The sequence below is a fragment of the Oncorhynchus mykiss genome, chromosome 8 (assembly GCF_057628025.1).
Source record: "Oncorhynchus mykiss isolate SJ-2025 chromosome 8, ASM5762802v1, whole genome shotgun sequence".
NCBI classification, from domain to species: Eukaryota; Metazoa; Chordata; class Actinopteri; order Salmoniformes; family Salmonidae; genus Oncorhynchus; species Oncorhynchus mykiss.
In genome coordinates, this window is record NC_143029.1 from 86,489,312 (window position 1) to 86,510,442 (window position 21,131).

Here is a 21,131-nt window from a genome sequence, read left to right on the forward strand (position 1 = left end):
CAACAATAAGGTCTGGGAGGAGATGGATGATTTACCAACACTAAGGTCTGGGAGGAGATGGATGATTTACCAACAATAAGGTGTGGGAGGAGATGGATGATTTACCAACAATAAGGTGTGGGAGGAGATGGATGATTTACCAACAATAAGGTCTGGGAGGAGATGGATGATTTACCAACACTAAGGTCTGGGAGGAGATGGATGATTTACCAACAATAAGGTGTGGGAGGAGATGGATGATTTACCAACAATAAGGTGTGGGAGGAGATGGATGATTTACCAACACTAAGGTCTGAGAGGAGATGGATGATTTACCAACAATAAGGTCTGAGAGGAGATGGATACAAAGAACTGTAGGGTACAGATGTGCAAACACCCCCCCCCCCCCCCCCCCCCCCACGTACACACACACAGTACACACCGGCCTTCCCCTTGCACTCCCTCTTTTGGTTAACATCTGTCTCCTCTGCCTACGCACCTGGGAAAGAGAAACGTTGTTGGTGTGTGTACGTGCGCACGTAATCTCTCAACAAAGCTTTCCAGAAAGTACAGTATCTACTGTAGAGAAACTGCATTGTTAGTTCCATGCAGCAGGCTGGAGAAGCGTGCTATAGGTGGTGGGTTGCATAGTGCATCTATGTGTCAGGCTACCCCTGTGAAAGCCAAGGCATCAGCGTGATATCATCATGACATCAGGGTCTTGTTTCAGTTGGAGACACTGATATATCTAACCAGTGGATAAGCTCTGTATTTGCAACAGAGCTGGCGCTCCCGAACGCCACAGCGGTCCAAGGCACTGCATCTCACTGCTAGAGGCGTCACTACAGACACCCTGGTTCGAATCCAGGCTGTATCACAACCGGCCGGGATTGGGTGACGCACAATTGGACCAGTGTCGTCTGGGTTTCGCCGAAGTAGGCCGTCATTGTAAATAAGAATTTGTTCTTAACTGACTTGCCTAGTTTAAATAAAGGTTCAATTTAAAAACACTTTGGCTATGTTTCAAAATGGCGCCCTATTCCCTTACGTAGTACACTACACTATAGAGAATAGGCTGGAATTTGGAACACATCGTCAGTGTTCTCTGTCATTGCATTACACCGCAGATCGATCCCTTCTCCTCCTCCTCCTCCATCCCAACACTCACAGACAGATTCTGTTACCCATTACTATAGATGAGGATACACAACACCCTGTGCAGACCAAGCACAAAACTGGGTCTTTCTATTCCCTTCTCAGACCCACCATACTCCTCTGTTCATATGTCAGGGGGGGGACCTCTCTTCCTTTTCCCCACCTTTTTGTCTTATATACAAAGAGTTTTTTTTTTATTCCTTATCCACAGACATGTATTTCTTCCCTCAAACCAAGCAAGTGTCATCTATTCTTCTATTCTCCTTCTATCCACTTATCAGGGGACCTCCCGTCTATTTCCTAACCTTTTGTCTTATCCACACATCTGGTGGTGGGAAGGCCCTAGTGCTTGGGCTCCCGAGTGGTGTTCTAAGGTACTGTATCACAGTGCCTAATTTAAATAAAGGTTACCCCCCCAAAAAAAGTTACTGTAGAGTTCAAGACATTTAGTATCGAGGAGAGAATGGAGAGTTCAAGACAGTTACTATCGAGGAGAGAATGGAGAGTTCAAGACATTTAGTATTGAGGAGAGAATGGAGAGTTCAAGACATTTAGTATCGAGGAGAGAATGGAGAGTTCACGACATTTAGTATCGATGAGAGAATGGAGAGTTCAAGACATTTAGTATCGAGGAGAGAATGGAGAGTTCAAGACATTTAGTATTGAGGAGAGAATGGAGAGTTCAAGACATTTAGTATCGAGGAGAGAATGGAGAGTTCAAGACATTTAGTATTGAGGAGAGAATGGAGAGTTCAAGACATTTAGTATCGAGGAGAGAATGGAGAGTTCAAGACATTTAGTATCGAGGAGAGAATGGAGAGTTCAAGACATTTAGTATCGAGGAGAGAATGGAGAGTATCGAGACATTTAGTATCGAGGAGAGAATGTAGAGTTCAAGACATTTAGTATCGAGGAGAGAATGGAGAGTTCAAGACATTTAGTATCGAGGAGAGAATGGAGAGTTCAAGACATTTAGTATAGAGGAGAGAAAGGAGAGTTCAAGACATTTAGTATTGAGGAGAGAATGGAGAGTTCAAGACATTTAGCAGGAGGAGAGAATGGAGAGTTCAAGACATTTAGTATCGAGGAGAAAATGGAGAGTTCAAGACATTTAGTATCGAGGAGAGAATGGAGAGTTCAAGGCATTTAGCAGGAGAAAGAATGTAGAGTTCAAGGCATTTAGCAGGAGAAAGAATGTAGAGTTCAAGACATTTAGCAGGAGAAAGAATGTAGAGTTCAAGGCATTTAGCAGGAGAAAGAATGTAGAGTTCAAGGCATTTAGCAGGAGAAAGAATGTAGAGTTCAAGACATTTAGCAGGAGGAGAGAATGGAGAGTTCAAGACATTTAGCAGGAGGAGAGAATGGAGAGTTCAAGACATTTAGCAGGAGGAGAGAATGTAGAGTTCAAGACATTTAGCAGGAGGAGAGAATGTAGAGTTCAAGACATTTAGCAGGAGAAATAATGTAGAGTTCAAGGCATTTAGCAGGAGAAAGAATGTAGATTTCAAGGCATTTAGCAGGAGAAATAATGTAGAGTTCAAGACATTTACCAGGAGAAAGAATGTAGAGTTCAAGAAATTTAGCAGGAGAAAGAATGTAGAGTTCAAGGCATTTAGCAGGAGGAGAGAATGGAGAGTTCAAGACATTTAGCAGGAGGAGAGAATAGAGAGTTCAAGACATTTAGCAGGAGAAAGAATGTAGAGTTCAAGGCATTAGCAGGAGAAAGAATGTAGAGTTCAAGACATTTAGCAGGAGAAAGAATGTAGAGTTCAAGAAATTTAGCAGGAGAAAGAATGTAGAGTTCAAGGCATTTAGCAGGAGGAGAGAATGGAGAGTTCATGACATTTAGCAGGAGGAGAGAATGGAGAGTTCAAGACATTTAGCAGGAGAAAGAATGTAGAGTTCAAGGCATTTAGCAGGAGAAAGAATGTAGAGTTTAAGACATTTAGTATCGAGGAGAGAATGGAGAGTTCAAGACATTTAGTATCGAGGAGAGAATGGAGAGTATCGAGACATTTAGTATCGAGGAGAGAATGTAGAGTTCAAGACATTTAGTATCGAGGAGAGAATGGAGAGTTCAAGACATTTAGTATCGAGGAGAGAATGGAGAGTTCAAGGCATTTAGCAGGAGAAAGAATGTAGAGTTCAAGGCATTTAGCAGGAGAAAGAATGTAGAGTTCAATACATTTAGCAGGAGAAAGAATGTAGAGTTCAAGGCATTTAGCAGGAGAAAGAATGTAGAGTTCAAGGCATTTAGCAGGAGAAAGAATGTAGAGTTCAAGACATTTAGCAGGAGGAGAGAATGGAGAGTTCAAGACATTTAGCAGGAGGAGAGAATGGAGAGTTCAAGACATTTAGCAGGAGGAGAGAATATAGAGTTCAAGACTTTTAGCAGGAGGAGAGAATGTAGAGTTCAAGACATTTAGCAGGAGAAATAATGTAGAGTTCAAGGCATTTAGCAGGAGAAAGAATGTAGATTTCAAGGCATTTAGCAGGAGAAATAATGTAGAGTTCAAGACATTTACCAGGAGAAAGAATGTAGAGTTCAAGAAATTTAGCAGGAGAAAGAATGTAGAGTTCAAGGCATTTAGCAGGAGGAGAGAATGGAGAGTTCAAGACATTTAGCAGGAGGAGAGAATAGAGAGTTCAAGACATTTAGCAGGAGAAAGAATGTAGAGTTCAAGGCATTAGCAGGAGAAAGAATGTAGAGTTCAAGACATTTAGCAGGAGAAAGAATGTAGAGTTCAAGAAATTTAGCAGGAGAAAGAATGTAGAGTTCAAGGCATTTAGCAGGAGGAGAGAATGGAGAGTTCATGACATTTAGCAGGAGGAGAGAATGGAGAGTTCAAGACATTTAGCAGGAGAAAGAATGTAGAGTTCAAGGCATTTAGCAGGAGAAAGAATGTAGAGTTCAAGGCATTTAGCAGGAGGAGAGAATGGAGAGTTCAAGACATTTAGCAGGAGGAGAGAATAGAGAGTTCAAGACATTTAGCAGGAGAAAGAATGTAGAGTTCAAGGCATTAGCAGGAGAAAGAATGTAGAGTTCAAGACATTTAGCAGGAGAAAGAATGTAGAGTTCAAGAAATTTAGCAGGAGAAAGAATGTAGAGTTCAAGGCATTTAGCAGGAGGAGAGAATGGAGAGTTCATGACATTTAGCAGGAGGAGAGAATGGAGAGTTCAAGACATTTAGCAGGAGAAAGAATGTAGAGTTCAAGGCATTTAGCAGGAGAAAGAATGTAGAGTTCAAGGCATTTAGCAGGAGGAGAGAATGGAGAGTTCAAGACATTTAGCAGGAGGAGAGAATAGAGAGTTCAAGACATTTAGCAGGAGAAAGAATGTAGAGTTCAAGGCATTAGCAGGAGAAAGAATGTAGAGTTCAAGACATTTAGCAGGAGAAAGAATGTAGAGTTCAAGGCATTTAGCAGGAGAAAGAATGTAGAGTTTAAGACATTTAGCAGGAGAAAGAATGTAGAGTTCAAGGCATTTAGCAGGAGAAAGAATGTAGAGTTCAAGACATTTAGCAGGAGAAAGAATAGAGTTCAAGGCATTTAGCAGGAGAAAAAATGTAGAGTTCAAGACATTTAGCAGGAGAAAGAATGTAGAGTTCAAGACATTTAGCAGGAGAAATAATGTACAAGAAGAAAGACGAGGGAAGTAAGACGATTGTTATTCATGTAGAGAGGACCCTCCTGTCTGTCTGTCTGTGTCTCTCTCCCTCCCTCCTCGCTACCATGGTTACAGACGTGTATATGTTCTACTACTGTGCTTTGGATGTCCGTGGAGAGTGTTTCCATTCTGTGAGACAGTGTGTAGGATAAGAACATGGAAGAGAAATTGAAGGGGGCAGGAAATAGGGAGTCAAGGGGTACTGTAAAGGTGGCGAGAGAGAGATACCACAGGGATGTGTAATGAGACATAGAAAGATGGAGAGGCGTAATTGAGGCAGAGAGGGAAAGATACAGAGCGAGAGAGGGAGCAAGAGAAAGAAGGGTGAGAGAGAGATGGAGAGATAGGAAAGAGAGAGAGAAGATACAGAGAGAGAGAGAGAGAAGGAGAGAGAGGGGAGGATACAGAGCGAGAGGAAGATACAGAGAGAGAGAGAGAGAGAGAAGGAGAGAGAGGGGAAGATACAGAGAGAGAGGAAGATACAGAGAGAGAGAGAGAGAGAGAGAGAGGGAGAGAGAGGGGAAGATACAGACAGAGAGAGAGAAGGAGAGAGATAGAGGAAGATACAGAGAGAGAGAGAAGAAGGGAGAGAGATGGAGAGATAGGAGATAGGAGGGAGATGGGGAAGATACAGACAGAGAGAGAGAAGGAGAGAGATAGAGGAAGATACAGAGAGAGAGAGAAGGGGGAGAGAGATGGAGAGATAGGAGAGAGATGGGGAAGATACAGACAGAGAGAGAGAGAACACTAGCTAGCATGCAGTAGAAAGGGAGAGAAAATAAGAGCGAGATTGTTCCCTCATTCCCTCTGGCATGGTCCATGAGGACGGATGTGACCCTGAGCTCTGCGTTTAGAGGGCACCAAGACTGGGCGACGGGACGAGGGCGGACGAGGGGACACTGCAGAGAGACAAGTTCGGAGGACATTAAAGGCCCAGTGCAGTCGAAAACATGATTTTCATGTGTTCGATATATTTCCACACTCAGGCTGGAATAATACTGTGAAGTTGTGAAAATTATAATAATGTCCTTTTAGTGTAAGAGAGGTGGGGTGTTTTTGGCCTACCTGGCAACCCTCATGACGACACCTGGCAACCCTCATTACGAACACCTGGCAACCCTCATAATGAACACCTGGCAACCCTCATGATGAACACCTGGCAACCCTCATTACTCACACCTGGCAACCCTCATTACTCACATCTGGCAACCCCCATGACGAACACCTGGCAACCCTCATGACGAAACACCTGGCAACCCTCATTACTCACTCCTGGCAACCCCCATGACGAACACCTGGAAACCCTCCTGACGAACACCTGGCAACCCTCATTACGAACACCTGGCAACCCTCATTCGAACACCTGGCAACCCTCATGATGAACACCTGGCAACCCTCATTACGAACACCTGGCAACCCTCATTACTCACTCCTGGCAACCCTCATTACTCACTCCTGGCAACCCCCATGACGAACACCTGGCAACCCTCATGACGACACCTGGCAACTCTCATGACGGACACCTGGCAACCCTCATGATGAACACCTGGCAACCCTCATGACGAACACCTGGCAACCCTCATGACGAACACCTGGCAACCCTCATGACGAACACCTGGCAACCCTCATTAATCACACCTGGCAACCCTCTTTACTCACACCTGGCAACCCTCATGACGAACACCTGGCAACCCTCATGACGAACACCTGGCAACCCTCATGACGAACACCTGGCAACCCTCATTAATCACACCTGGCAACCCTCTTTACTCACACCTGGCAACCCTCTTTACTCACACCTGGCAACCCTCATTACTCACACCTGGACTTCATCAATACCCTGATTACTCCCACTTTATCTACTACTCTGTAGCCTCACTCTTCAGGCAGTATTACTATTGTGTTTTGTTCTATGTTAATTATTATTAAAGTCACTAACTGCACCTGATTCCTGATTCCCTGCGTCAACGTGACACTCCTGGACAGTCCTTGCGAAAATTCTTGCTTGAGAAATTGATCTTTGCTAAGTAGCTGCTATTTTTGTTTATTTTTTAACCATTTTAATTGAAAACATTCACAGTAAAGTACTTAATTGTTACCCAGAACAGATTTTGACGTTGAGATTTATTTTTAAACACAGCTGCATTGGATCTTATAACAAAGCGTGAAATGAAAAGGCCTGATGTAGGCTCACACCTACTACTCAGGGGCCCGGCTGGGAGACTGGGGCAGGCGAGGGGACATGGGGGAAGCCGGAGGGGAGTCGGAGGGCAGCGACTGCGGGTAATAGAGCCTGGTGTATTATTGTAATGATGTGTGGAGAGAAATGACAGACAGGCCGGAAGGAAAGAGATTAGAGAAAAGCTGTAATCACTACACTGTGATGCGTAACCAGCTCTCCCTCGCTCTTCATCAATACCTAGCTACTGGCACTAGGGAAGGGTGTTTGTGTGTGTGTCAGAGAGGGAGAGTAACCAGCTCTCCCTCTCTCTTCATCAATACCTAGCTACTGGCACTAAGGAAGGGTGTTTGTGTGTGTTTGTGTGTCAGAGAGGGAGAGTAACCAGCTCTCCCTCGCTCTTCATCAATACCTAGCTACTGGCACTAAGGAAGGGTGTTTGTGTGTGTTTGTGTGTCAGAGAGGGAGAGTAACCAGCTCTCCCTCTCTCTTCGTCAATACCTAGCTACTGGCACTAAGGAAGGGTGTTTGTGTGTGTGTGTGTGTGTCAGAGAGGGAGAGTAACCAGCTCTCCCTCTCTCTTCATCAATACCTAGCTACTGGCACTAAGGAAGGGTGTTTGTGTGTGTTTGTGTCAGAGAGGGAGAGTATTTGTGTTTCATTTTCTTCTCTCTTTATCAACCTCTAGTTATTTTTCATCTTTCTACACCTGAACACATATTACATGTATTTTCCTAGTGAACTGCAGTGGTGGGTATTAAGTTACCTGAGGACATCACCACAGCACTCAGAAACAACAACACATCCTGGCAAAAGTCCAGTGTCATAGAAATCCGAAGAGTTCCATTTATATAAACTGGTATATGACATATATAGTACATCCCTTTTGGTTTCCATAGCACCCCACAGTCTCTTCGTGTTCTATTGTGACCAGACAAAGACTGTGGTTGTGTACCAAACGGCCTCTTGTTCCCTGTATAGTGCACTACTTTTTCCCAGAGCCCTATGCCTGGTCGAAAGTAGTGCACTACATACACTCCCCTACATATGTATTTGGACAGTGAAGCTAAAATCCATTAATTTGGCCCTATACTCCAACATTTTGGATTTGAGATAAAATGTGACATACTGTATAAGCTTTTATTTGGGGGTATTTTCATACATATCTGTTTTATCTTTTAGAAATTAAATCACTTTATGAATAAAAACATGTTTTATAAATATGTGGACACATTCACTTATAGTGTATTAAAGTGTTAAAGTAGCAAAACATTTTTTGTCCCATATCCCTAGCGCATAATGACTATATCAAGCATTTGACTCTACAAACATATTAGATGCATTTGCAGTTTGTTTTGGTTGTGTTTCGGCCTATGTTTTGCCCAATGGGAACAGAACGGCATATTCATGTCATTTTGCAGTCACTTTTATTGTAAATAAGATTCTAATCACTTCTGCATTAATGTGGATGCTACCATGATGATATATAATCACGAATGAATCCTGAATAATGATGAGTGACAAAGTTACAGAAGAACAAAGATCATACCCCCCCCAAAAAAACCATTTCAACCTACCCTTTTATTGGTAATGGTGAGAATTTAGCCTTGGTGGGGTTAAGGTCTTTGTACTGCTGTAACTGTCTCACTCATCATTATTCAGCATTTATTCACAATACATTCATTATTATCCCGTAATCATAGTAGCATTCACATGAATGTAGAAGTGTTTCCGAAACATATTCTATTCTTACTTACTAAATAAAAGTGACTCCAAAATGACACGCTACATTATTCATCATTCATTTCTATGGGGCACAATATAATTTGAAACAACAACCAAAACAAACTGCGAATGCATCCAACAAGTGTGTTAGTCACAAGCTTGATGTAGTAATTACGTGCTATGAACATGGGACCGAATACAAAACTTTTGACTTACTTGAATACACTGAAAGTGAATTTGTCCAAATCCTTGTGAAAGAAATGTACATAATCAAATAGGGGGAATAGATTTATAAAGTTATTTCATTTGTAAACGGTAAAACACCATATGTATGAAAATACCTTAAAAAATAAAAGTTGCCCTTCTTTACTGTCACCTCATATGAAACATTTGATCTCAAATCCAAAATGCTTGTCACGCCCTGACTTTAGAGAGCCTTTTTATTTCTCTATGTGGTTAGGTCAGGGTGTGATTTGGGGTGGGCATTCTAGTTTTTCTATTTCTTTGTTGGCCGGGTGTGGTTCCCAATCAGAGGCAGCTGTCTATCGTTGTCTCTGATTGGGAATCATACTTAGGCAGCCCTTTTTCCCACTTTCGATTGTGGGATCTTGTTTTTTTTTGCATAGTAGCTGTCTAGCCCTGCAGAACTTTACGTTCGGTTTTTGTATTTTGTTGTTTTGTCGGTGTTCAATATTAAAAATCATGAACACTTTCCACGCTGCGCTTTGGTCTCATTCATCTAACGACAGACGTAACAATGAGTACAGGGACATATTCAAAGCTTCAGCTTCACTGTCCAAATAAATAATTAGGGGAGTATAGGTCATTTTAATTTTCCCTTTATTTAAACAGGAAGTCACCATTGAGACCAGTGTCTTTTGCAAGGGATCCCTGCACACACAATTCATAGACAAAACAAATAAAAAAACACACAACAAAACCAACAAGAAAGACAGCCACATTACTCAGCAAATAGTTCCCCAATCAATATTTCAAATTGCCATTTAGGACCAAGAATGTGTACCAGTTTTCAACGAATGATAACAGAGAACCACTACCTGTGTCTTCGGCTATAGATGCAGCTTTCTTCCCCGTTGTGCCTGTCTCCCAGTGCTGAATGGATGGATGTTGTGTTGTGTCTCAACGGCTTCTACAGAGAGAGAGAGAGAGAGAGAGAGAGAGAGGTACAAAATAAACAACAATAAACAAGGAATAAACCTCTGAATCATAGTTTGAAAAAAAACAGCTAACAACTTTATTTGGATAGAACCATCTGTAGATACTCTACAGACTCACAGTAACATTTCAACAAGCATTTCACTACACTCGCATTAACATCTGCTAACCATGTGTATGTGATCAATACAATTTGATTTGATTTCAACTAACTATCTACTAACCCTAGCTCTAACCTTGAATCTTAACCCATTACCACAACCCTAACCTTGACCCTAACTAATCCTTATTCTAAACCTAACCCCAAAGCTTACCCTAACCTTACCAAGCAGTTGCTTATCGACAGATACCAAGCAGTTGCTTATCGACAAATACCAAGCAGTTGCTTATCGACAGATACCAAGCAGTTGCTTATCGACAGATACCAAGCAGTTGCTTATCGACAGATACCAAGCAGTTGCTTATCGACAGATACCAAGCAGTTGCTTATCGACAAATACCAAGCAGTTGCTTATCGACAGATACCAAGCAGTTGCTTATCGACAGATACCAAGCAGTTGCTTATCGACAGATACCAAGCAGTTGCTTATCGACAGATACCAAGCAGTTGCTTATCGACAGATACCAAGCAGTTGCTTATCGACAGATACCAAGCAGTTGCTTATCGACAAATACCAAGCAGTTGCTTATCGACAGATACCAAGCAGTTGCTTATCGACAGATACCAAGCAGTTGCTTATCGACAGATACCAAGCAGTTGCTTATCGACAGATAGTTTGTTGATAGTAAGCCCCTCTTTAGAGCATCTACAGATGGAAAATCCAGACTATCCTAATATAGTGGTGTGGCAGATCCACTGAAAGAAAATATTTAGAAGAAAAACAGATTTTTTTATATATATATTTTTTGGAATTAATTTTTATATAACACTTATCAGGTTGAACCAAATCAATACTTTCAGTTTTTATTTGAACTCTAATTAAGGGCCTCTATTCAATTTGTATCGCATAAGTTCAGGGTTACAGTGCAATTAGACATGTGAAAGGCCATCCTCCGAATCCCAAACACTCTATTCACTCTGGTCTCAACACTCAAGAGTCCCGAGGTTTGAGTCAAATGTTCCATTGGCTAGTTGTGCTGTAGAGTGTGGAAGGAATATTTCCCCTCCATTGGTTCCTCTGAGAGAGAGTGTTGAATCGTAATACTTCCTGATTCCTGATGAGATAAAGCTAAATACATTTCAGCCCACCCCCCTTCCTAATCTCCTTTCGAATCTAAAACACGCCTCAACACACTCGGCGTACATCCACGTCTGTGTCACCGTCAAGGGACGGCGCAGCGTTAAGTCTCGGCGGCCCGTGTGCGTGTGAGCACGCTTGCTTATGCATTCGCGTGTGTATGACAGACACATCATGGTTCTGCGTGGCTTCTTTGCTCTGAGCGTCTGTCAGAGGCTATTTACCCTGGCCCTCTCTAACCCGCTCCTCTGCACACACACACACACACACAGGTCCTCTCCAGCACTAATGGAACATCGCAGTCAATAAAAACAATCATCACCCTCATTCTCTCTGAAAGCTGGGAAATCATTTTAGCTGGTCAAGGAAAAGGTGCCAGGATGTGCTTAAGTCTAAATCTGCCTGTCCAGAAACGGGGGTGGGGGGGGGGGGGGGGGGGGGGCTTGATGGACTACAGCTACACAGATCATATAGTAGGCTACAGTTAGGATCTTTGCATTTGGTATACTCAATATCTATTACAGGTTAGGATTTAGTACTTACACAAGGGAGGAATGGGTCATCCATCCATCCAGTCATTCATTCGTTAATTCATTCATTTATTAATTCATCTATTAATTCATTCATCCATTAATTAATTAATTCACCCATTCATTAATTAATTCATCTATTTTTTCATCCATTCATTCATCTATTTATTCATCCATTAATTTATTTATTTATTAATTCATCTATTTATTCATCCATCCATCTATTTATTTCCACTCTAACACTATGACACCTTTAAGTATGGTGGTGTTACCTGGCTGCCTGGAAAGGGGAGGTTTGACATGCTAAGCAGGGGTGAAAGTAAGGCGGTACTGTAGGGTGACCCAAACCACTAAGTGACTCTTCTTATAATCTGTATGCAAACATTCTCTGTGTTGATCTTGACAACCCCCATTGTCACACCTCAGAGGTTCTGTTGCAGAGGTTCTGTTGCAGAGGTTCTGTTGCAGAAGTTCTGTTGTGATCACATCATGTAGGTCTAATATCTGATTGGAGGTTAACTTTACAGCAATTCTATTGGTCAACAACTCCGATTTTGAAATCCAAACAACACCTCAGATGCTTTTAAAAAGTATTAGGGTGCGTTCGTAAATTCCCTCTGGCTATCTACTCCGATTTCACAGAACTCTCGTCTGAGTGTACCAGAGCGCAGAATAACTGAACACTCAACACCCATTGAATATGGCCGCTGTCAGTAAGCGTTGGCAAAAAAAATGTTTTATTTCAATTGTTGCCAGCAGCACAGTTACAGTCACCAACGCTCTGGATAACAGGAAAACAGCCTAACCAGCTCTGCTAGGGCGAGTAAAATGGTCAGAGTGGGGTCTTCTCTCATTTGTGTCTGGAAGTCGCTAGCCAATGTTAGCCAGTTAGCCGTGGGTGCTTGACTGCCATTGTGAGGTCAGAACGCTCAGATCAACCCTACTCCTCAGCCAGAGCATACAGTTTCCTCTCTGAACGCCCAGAGAGCGAAACTCTCTGAATTTACTAATGGAAAACTTGACAATGCTCTGAATTTACTAATGGACAACTTGACAATGTTCTGAATTTACTAATGGACAACTTGACAAAGCTCTGAATTTACCAACTGGCAGAGCTCACTCTGGCACTACAGATTGAATTTATGAACACACCCTTAGATTCACTATCATTCTTTCTTTCTTTCTCTCTCTCTCTCTCTTTTGTTCCTGAACTACTGCGGTGAGATTATTTCCTTCTTTCTTTCTCATGAGCCTTGGGCCTTGGCACAAGCCATGTTTTCTTTGTCTCTCTCTCTCTGGTCATGCTTAGAATGTTGAGATATCTACTGCAGCCCTCAGATATATCTACTGCAGCCCTCAGATATATCTACTGCAGCCCTCAGAGATATCTACTGCAGCCCTCAGATATATCTACTGCAGCCCTCAGATATATCTACTGCAGCCCTCAGATATATCTACTGCAGCCCTCAGATATACAGTGCCTTGCGAAAGTATTCGGCCCCCTTGAACTTTGCGACCTTTTGCCACATTTCAGGCTTCAAACATAAAGATATAAAACTGTATTTTTTTGTGAAGAATCAACAACAAGCGGGACACAATCATGAAGTGGAACGACATTTATTGGATATTTCAAACTTTTTTAACAAATCAAAAACTGAAAAATTGGGCGTGCAAAATTATTCAGCCCCCTTAAGTTAATACTTTGTAGCGCCACCTTTTGCTGCGATTACAGCTGTAAGTCGCTTGGGGTATGTCTCTATCAGTTTTGCACATTGAGAGACTGAATTTTTTTTTCCCATTCCTCCTTGCAAAACAGCTCGAGCTCAGTGAGGTTGGATGGAGAGCATTTGTGAACAGCAGTTTTCAGTTCTTTCCACAGATTCTCGATTGGATTCAGGTCTGGACTTTGACTTGGCCATTCTAACACCTGGATATGTTATTTTTTAACCATTCCATTGTAGATTTTGCTTTATGTTTTGGATCGTTGTCTTGTTGGAAGACAAATCTCCTGAGACTGGGTCTCAGGTCTTTTGCAGACTCCATCAGGTTTTCTTCCAGAATGGTCCTGTATTTGGCTCCATCCATCTTCCCATCAATTTTAACCATCTTCCCTGTCCCTGCTGAAGAAAAGCAGGCCCAAACCATGATGCTGCCACCACCATGTTTGACAGTGGGGATGGTGTGTTCAGCTGTGTTGCTTTTACGCCAAACATAACGTTTTGCATTGTTGCCAAAAAGTTCAATTTTGGTTTCATCTGACCAGAGAACCTTCTTCCACATGTTTGGTGTGTCTCCCAGGTGGCTTGTGGCAAACTTTAAACAACACTTTTTATGGATATCTTTAAGAAATGGCTTTCTTCTTGCCACTCTTCCATAAAGGCAGATTTGTGCAATATACAACTGATTGTTGTCCTATGGACAGAGTCTCCCACCTCAGCTGTAGATCTCTGCAGTTCATCCAGAGTGATCATGGGCCTCTTGGCTGCATCTCTGATCAGTCTTCTCCTTGTATGAGCTGAAAGTTTAGAGGGACGGCCAGGTCTTGGTAGATTTGCAGTGGTCTGATACTCCTTCCATTTCAATATTATCGCTTGCACAGTGCTCCTTGGGATGTTTAAAGCTTGGGAAATCTTTTTGTATCCAAATCCGGCTTTAAACTTCTTCACAACAGTATCTCGGACCTGCCTGGTGTGTTCCTTGTTCTTCATGATGCTCTCTGCACTTTTAACGGACCTCTGAGACTATCACAGTGTAGGTGCATTTATACGGAGACTTGATTACACACAGGTGGATTGTATTTATCATCATTAGTCATTTAGGTCGACATTGGATCATTCAGAGATCCTCACTGAACTTCTGGAGAGAGTTTGCTGCACTGAAAGTAAAGGGGCTGAATAATTTTGCATGCCCAATTTTTCAGTTTTTGATTTGTTAAAACATTTTGAAATATCCAATAAATGTCGTTCCACTTCATGATTGTGTCCCACTTGTTGTTGATTCTTCACAACAAAATATAGTTTTATATCTTTATGTTTGAAGCCTGAAATGTGGCAAAAGGTCGCAAAGTTCAAGGGGGCCGAATACTTTCGCAAGGCACTTTATCTACTGCAGCCCTCAGATATATCTACTGCAGCCCTCAGATATATCTACTGCAGCCCTCAGATATATCTACTGCAGCCCTCAGAGATATCTACTGCAGCCCTCAGATATATCTACTGCAGCCCTCAGATATATCTACTGCAGCCCTCAGATATATCTACTGCAGCCCTCAGATATATCTACTGCAGCCCTCAGATATATCTACTGCAGCCCTCAGATATATCTACTGCAGCCCTCAGATATATATACTGCAGCCCTCAGATATATCTACTGCAGCCCTCAGATATATCTACTGCAGCCCTCAGATATATCTACTGCAGCCCTCAGATATATCTACTGCAGCCCTCAGATATATCTACTGCAGCCCTCAGATATATCTACTGCAGCCCTCAGATATATCTACTGCAGCCCTCAGATATATCTACTGCAGCTCTCAGATATATCTACTGCAGCCCTCAGATATATCTACTGCAGCCCTCAGATATATCTACTGCAGCCCTCATATATCTACTGCAGCCCTCAGATATATCTACTGCAGCCCTCAGATATCTACTGCAGCCCTCATATATCTACTGCAGCCCTCAGATATATCTACTGCAGCCCTCAGATATATCTACTGCAGCCCTCAGATATATCTACTGCAGCCCTCAGATATATCTACTGCAGCTCTCAGATATATCTACTGCAGCCCTCAGATATATCTACTGCAGCCCTCAGATATATCTACTGCAGCCCTCATATATCTACTGCAGCCCTCAGATATATCTACTGCAGCCCTCAGATATCTACTGCAGCCCTCATATATCTACTGCAGCCCTCAGATATATCTACTGCAGCCCTCAGATATATCTACTGCAGCCCTCAGATATATCTACTGCAGCCCTCATATATCTACTGCAGCCCTCAGATATATCTACTGCAGCCCTCAGATATCTACTGCAGCCCTCATATATCTACTGCAGCCCTCAGATATATCTACTGCAGACCTCAGATATATCTACTGCAGCCCTCAGATATATCTACTGCAGACCTCAGATATATCTACTGTAGCCCTCAGATATATCTACTGCAGCCCTCAGATATATCTACTGCAGCCCTCAGATTTTTATTTTATTTTATTTATTTCACCTTTATTTAACCAGGTAGTCAAGTTGAGAACAAGTTCTCATTTACAATTGCGACCTGGCCAAGATAAAGCAAAGCAGTTCGACAGATACAACAACACAGAGTTACACATGGAGTAAAACAAACATACAGTCAATAATAAAGTATAAACAAGTCTATATACGATGTGAGCAAATGAGGTGAGAAGGGAGGTAAAGGCAAAAATAAATACAATATAGCAAGTAAAACACTGGAATGGTAGTTTTGCAATGGAAGAATGTGCAAAGTAGAAATAAAAATAATGGGGTGCAAAGGAGCAAAATAAATAAATTAATTAAATACAGTTGGGAAAGAGGTAGTTGATAGGGCTAAATTATAGGTGGACTATGTACAGGTGCAGTAATCTGTGAGCTGCTCTGACAGTTGGTGCTTAAAGCTAGTGAGGGAGATAAGTGTTTCCAGTTTCAGAGATTTTTGTAGTTCGTTCCAGTCATTGGCAGCAGAGAACTGGAAAGAGAGGTGGCCAAAGAAAGAATTGGTTTTGGGGGTGACTAGAGAGATATACCTGCTGGAGCGTGTGCTACAGGTGGGAGATGCTATGGTGACCAGCGAGCTGAGATAAGGGGGGACTTTACCTAGCAGGGTCTTGTAGATGACATGGAGCCAGTGGGTTTGGCGACGAGTATGAAGCGAGGGCCAGCCAACGAGAGCGTACAGGTCGCAATGGTGGGTAGTATATGGGGCTTTGGTGACAAAACGGATTGCACTGTGATAGACTGCATCCAATTTGTTGAGTAGGGTATTGGAGGCTATTTTGTAAATGACATCGCCAAAGTCGAGGATTGGTAGGATGGTCAGTTTTACAAGGGTATGTTTGGCAGCAGATATATCTACTGCAGCCCTCAGATATATCTACTGCAGCCCTCAGATATATCTACTGCAGCCCTCAGATATATCTACTGCAGCCCTCAGATATATCTACTGCAGCCCTCAGATATATCTACTGCAGCCCTCAGATATATCTACTGCAGCCCTCAGATATATCTACTGCAGCCCTCAGATATATCTACTGCAGCCCTCATATATCTACTGCAGCCCTCAGATATCTACTGCAGCCCTCAGATATATCTACTGCAGCCCTCAGATATATCTACTGCAGCCCTCAGATATATATACTGCAGCCCTCAGATATATCTACTGCAGCCCTCATATATCTACTGCAGCCCTCAGATATCTACTGCAGCCCTCAGATATATCTACTGTAGCCCTCAGATATATCTACTGCAGCCCTCAGATATATCTACTGCAGCCCTCAGATATATCTACTGCAGCCCTCAGATATATCTACTGTAGCCCTCAGATATATCTACTGCAGCCCTCAGATATATCTACTGTAGCCCTCAGATATATATACTGCAGCCCTCAGATATATCTACTGCAGCCCTCAGATATATCTACTGCAGCCCTCAGATATATCTACTGCAGCCCTCAGAGATATCTACTGCAGCCCTCAGATATCTACTGCAGCCCTCAGATATCTACTGCAGCCCTCAGATATATCTACTGCAGCCCTCAGATATATCTACTGCAGCCCTCAGATATATCTACTGCAGCCCTCAGATATCTACTGCAGCCCTCAGATATATCTACTGCAGACCTCAGATATCTACTACAGCCCTCAGATATATCTACTGCAGCCCTCATCCTCCACATACAAGTCACATTCTGTTAAAGGTCCCCAAAGCACACACATCCCTGGGTCGCTCCTCTTTTCAGTTCGCTGCAGCTAGCGACTGGAACGAGCTGCAACAAACACTCAAACTGGACAGTTTTATCTCCATCTCTTCATTCAAAGACTCAATCGTGGACACTCTCACTGACAGTTGTGGCTGCTTTGTGTGATGTATTGTTGTCTCTACCTTCTTGACCTTTGCTGTTGAATGTGCCCAATAATGTTTTGTACCCTGTTTTGTACCCTGTTTCTTCTGGGAAGACATGAAAACTACTTTCACCCCTGGGGCTAACCAGATAGCATAGTACAGTGAGGATTTATTTGCTAACTATATAAGCTGCACATTGGCTGTTTGTACAGGGTTAGGGGTCGGTACAGGGTTAGGGGTCAGTATAGGGGTTAGGGGTCGGTACAGGGTTAGGGGTCGGTACAGGGTTAGGGGTCGGTACAGGGTTAGGGGTCGGTACAGGGGTTAGGGGTCGGTATAGGTGTTAGGGGTCGGCACAGGGTTAGGGGTCGGTACAGGGTTAGGGGTTGGTATAGGGGTTAGGGGTCGGTACTTAGTGTCACTAACAAACTTAACACAACTAGCCTCTTCTTCTGGCACCTCTTAAAACTATATACCCATAGGTCCTGCTGTTTTATCACAATCAGATGCGTCCAGGCAGGACAAACTGGTAGCGTCCCAAATCACACCCTCCTTCCTATATAATGCACTACTTTTGACCAGGGGCCAGGACCAATATAGCTCTTGTCAAAAGTAGTGTACTATGTAAGGCATGTTGAACGCAGTCAATGTTTCTGTAGGAGATGTGTGTGACTGTGTCAGTCAGAGTGACCAAAGGCATACACTATATGTATAAAAAGTATGTGGACACCACTTCAAATGTGTGGATTAGTCTATTTCAGCCACACCCGTTGCTGACAGGTGTATAAAATTTATCACACAGCTATGCAATCTCCATAGACAAACATTGGGAGTAGACTTGCCTTATTGAAGAGCTCAGTGACTTTCAATGTAGCGCAGTCATAGGAAGTAACTTTTCAGTTTGTCAAATTTCTGCCTCAGTCAACTGTAAGTGCTGTTATTGTGAAGTGGAAGGGTCTAGGAGAAACAACGGCTCAGCCGTGAAGTGGTAGTCCACACAAGCTCGCAGAATGGAACCGCCGAGTGCTGAAGCGCGTAGTGCGGAAAAATCATCTGTCCTCGGTTGCAACACTCACGAGTTCCAAACTGCCCCTGGAAGCAACATCAGCACAAGAACTGTTCGTCGGGAGCTTCATGAAATGGGTTTCCATGGCTGCACAGCCGCACACAAGCCGAAGATCACCATGGGCAATGCCAAGCATCCGCTGGAGTGGTGTAAAGCTTGCCGCAATTTGACTGTCTGGAGTGATGAATCCCGCTTCACAATTTGGAGAACGCTACCTGCACAACTGCATAGTGCCAACTGGAAAGTTTGGTGAAGGAGGAATATTGGCCTGGGGCAAGGCCCCTTAGTTCCAGTGAAGGGATATCTTAACGGTACAGCATACAATAACATTCTAGATGATTCTATGCTTCCAACTTTGTGGCAACAGTTTGGAAAAGGCCCTTTCCTGTTTCAGCATGACAATGCCTCCGTGCACAAAGTGAGGTCCATACAGAAATTGTATGTTGAGATCGGTGTGGAAGAACTTGACTGGCCTGCACAGAGCCCTGACCTCAACCCCATCGAACATCTTTGGGATGAATAGGAACGCCGACTGTGAGCCAGGCCTAATCGCCCAACATAAGTGCCCGACCTCACTAATGCTCTTGTGGCTGAATGGAAGCAAGTCCCCGCACTAACCCTAACCCTAACCCTAACCCTAACCTTCCCCAGAAGAGTGGAGGCTGTTATAGCAGCAAAGTGGGGACCAACACCATATTAATGCCAATGCTTTTGGAATGAGATGAGCAGGTGTCCACATCTTATTGGTCATGTAGTGTACATTAGGCTGCACACACCAGTGTTTTTCCCTTCTCTCGCTGCCAAGCCAAGCGTTAATGAACTGCTCTCAGCCTCCACTCAATATCCCCTTCAATCAGGGGCCTACATGTTTACTTTGAGAAAAAGGTCAATAGCTGGACAGTGTGTCTTCCAGTGGATTTCTGCCTCTCTCACTCTCTCTCTTTATCTGTCTCTCTCTGTCTTTCTCTCGCTCTCTGGCCTCCCTTTCTCCGTCCCAGCCAGGCAGCCAGGCAGCCAGGCAGCCAGGTCAGCCGTGATACAAGTCAGTATTCGACGTCCATCCATGTCTGAGGACGTTGGGATATGTGGAAACCTGCCACTAGGGGCAACAGTGAGCGCTGTTGTGGACGGGGATGGAGGATGGGCGTAAGAATCTGCTTCTGATTCCAAAGGTTGCAAGTTCAAATCCAGCAATAGAAAGTAGTTTTTGAGAATTTTGTTTTAAGCCTATCCCAAACCTTAACCCATACCTTAATGTCTAACCTTAACCCATACCTTAATGTTTAACCTTAACCCATACCTTAAGGTCTAACCTTAACCCATACCTTAATGTCTAACCTTAACCCATACCTTAATGTCTAACCTTAACCCATACCTTAATGTCTAACCTTAACCCATACCTTAATGTCTAACCTTAACCCATACCTTAATGTCTAACCTTAACCCATACCTTAAGGTCTAACCTTAACCCATACCTTAATGTCTAACCTTAACCCATACCTTAATGTCTAACCTTAACCCATACCTTAATGTCTAACCTTAACCCATACCTTAATGTCTAACCTTAACCCATACCTTAATGTCTAACCTTAACCCATACCTTAATGTCTAACCTTAACCCATACCTTAAGGTCTAACCTTAACCCATACCTTAAGGTCTAACCTTAACCCATACCTTAATGTCTAACCTTAACCCATACCTTAATGTCTAACTTTAACCCATACCTTAATGTCTAACCTTAACCCATACCTTAATGTCTAACCTTAACCCATATCTTAATGTCTAACCTTAACCCATACCTTAAGGTCTAACCTTAACCCATACCTTAATGTCTAACCTTAACCCATACCTTAATGTCTAACCTTAACCCATACCTTAATGTCTAACCTTAACCCATACCTTAATGTCTAACCTTAACCCATACCTTAATGTCTAACCTTAACCCATACCTTAACGTCTAACCTTAACCCATACCTTAATGTCTAACCTTAACCCATACCTTAATGTCTAACCTTAACCCATACCTTAATGTCTAACCTTAACCCATACCTTAACGTCTAACCTTAACCCATACCTTAATGTCTAACCTTAACCCATACCTTAATGTCTAACCATAACCCATACCTTAATGTCTAACCATAACCATTTAAAAATTTGACGTTTGAGAAACATGGATGAACGTCTAATTCTGACTTGAGACTGTGAGAGCTGGAAGCACTGTCCACTCTATCTCGCCTATCTCTGACCCCCCCCCCCCCCCCCCCCCCCCTCGCTGTAGACTGAGATCATTATTGGTAGTGAATAGAAAGACACACGGAGAAGTGATTCCCAG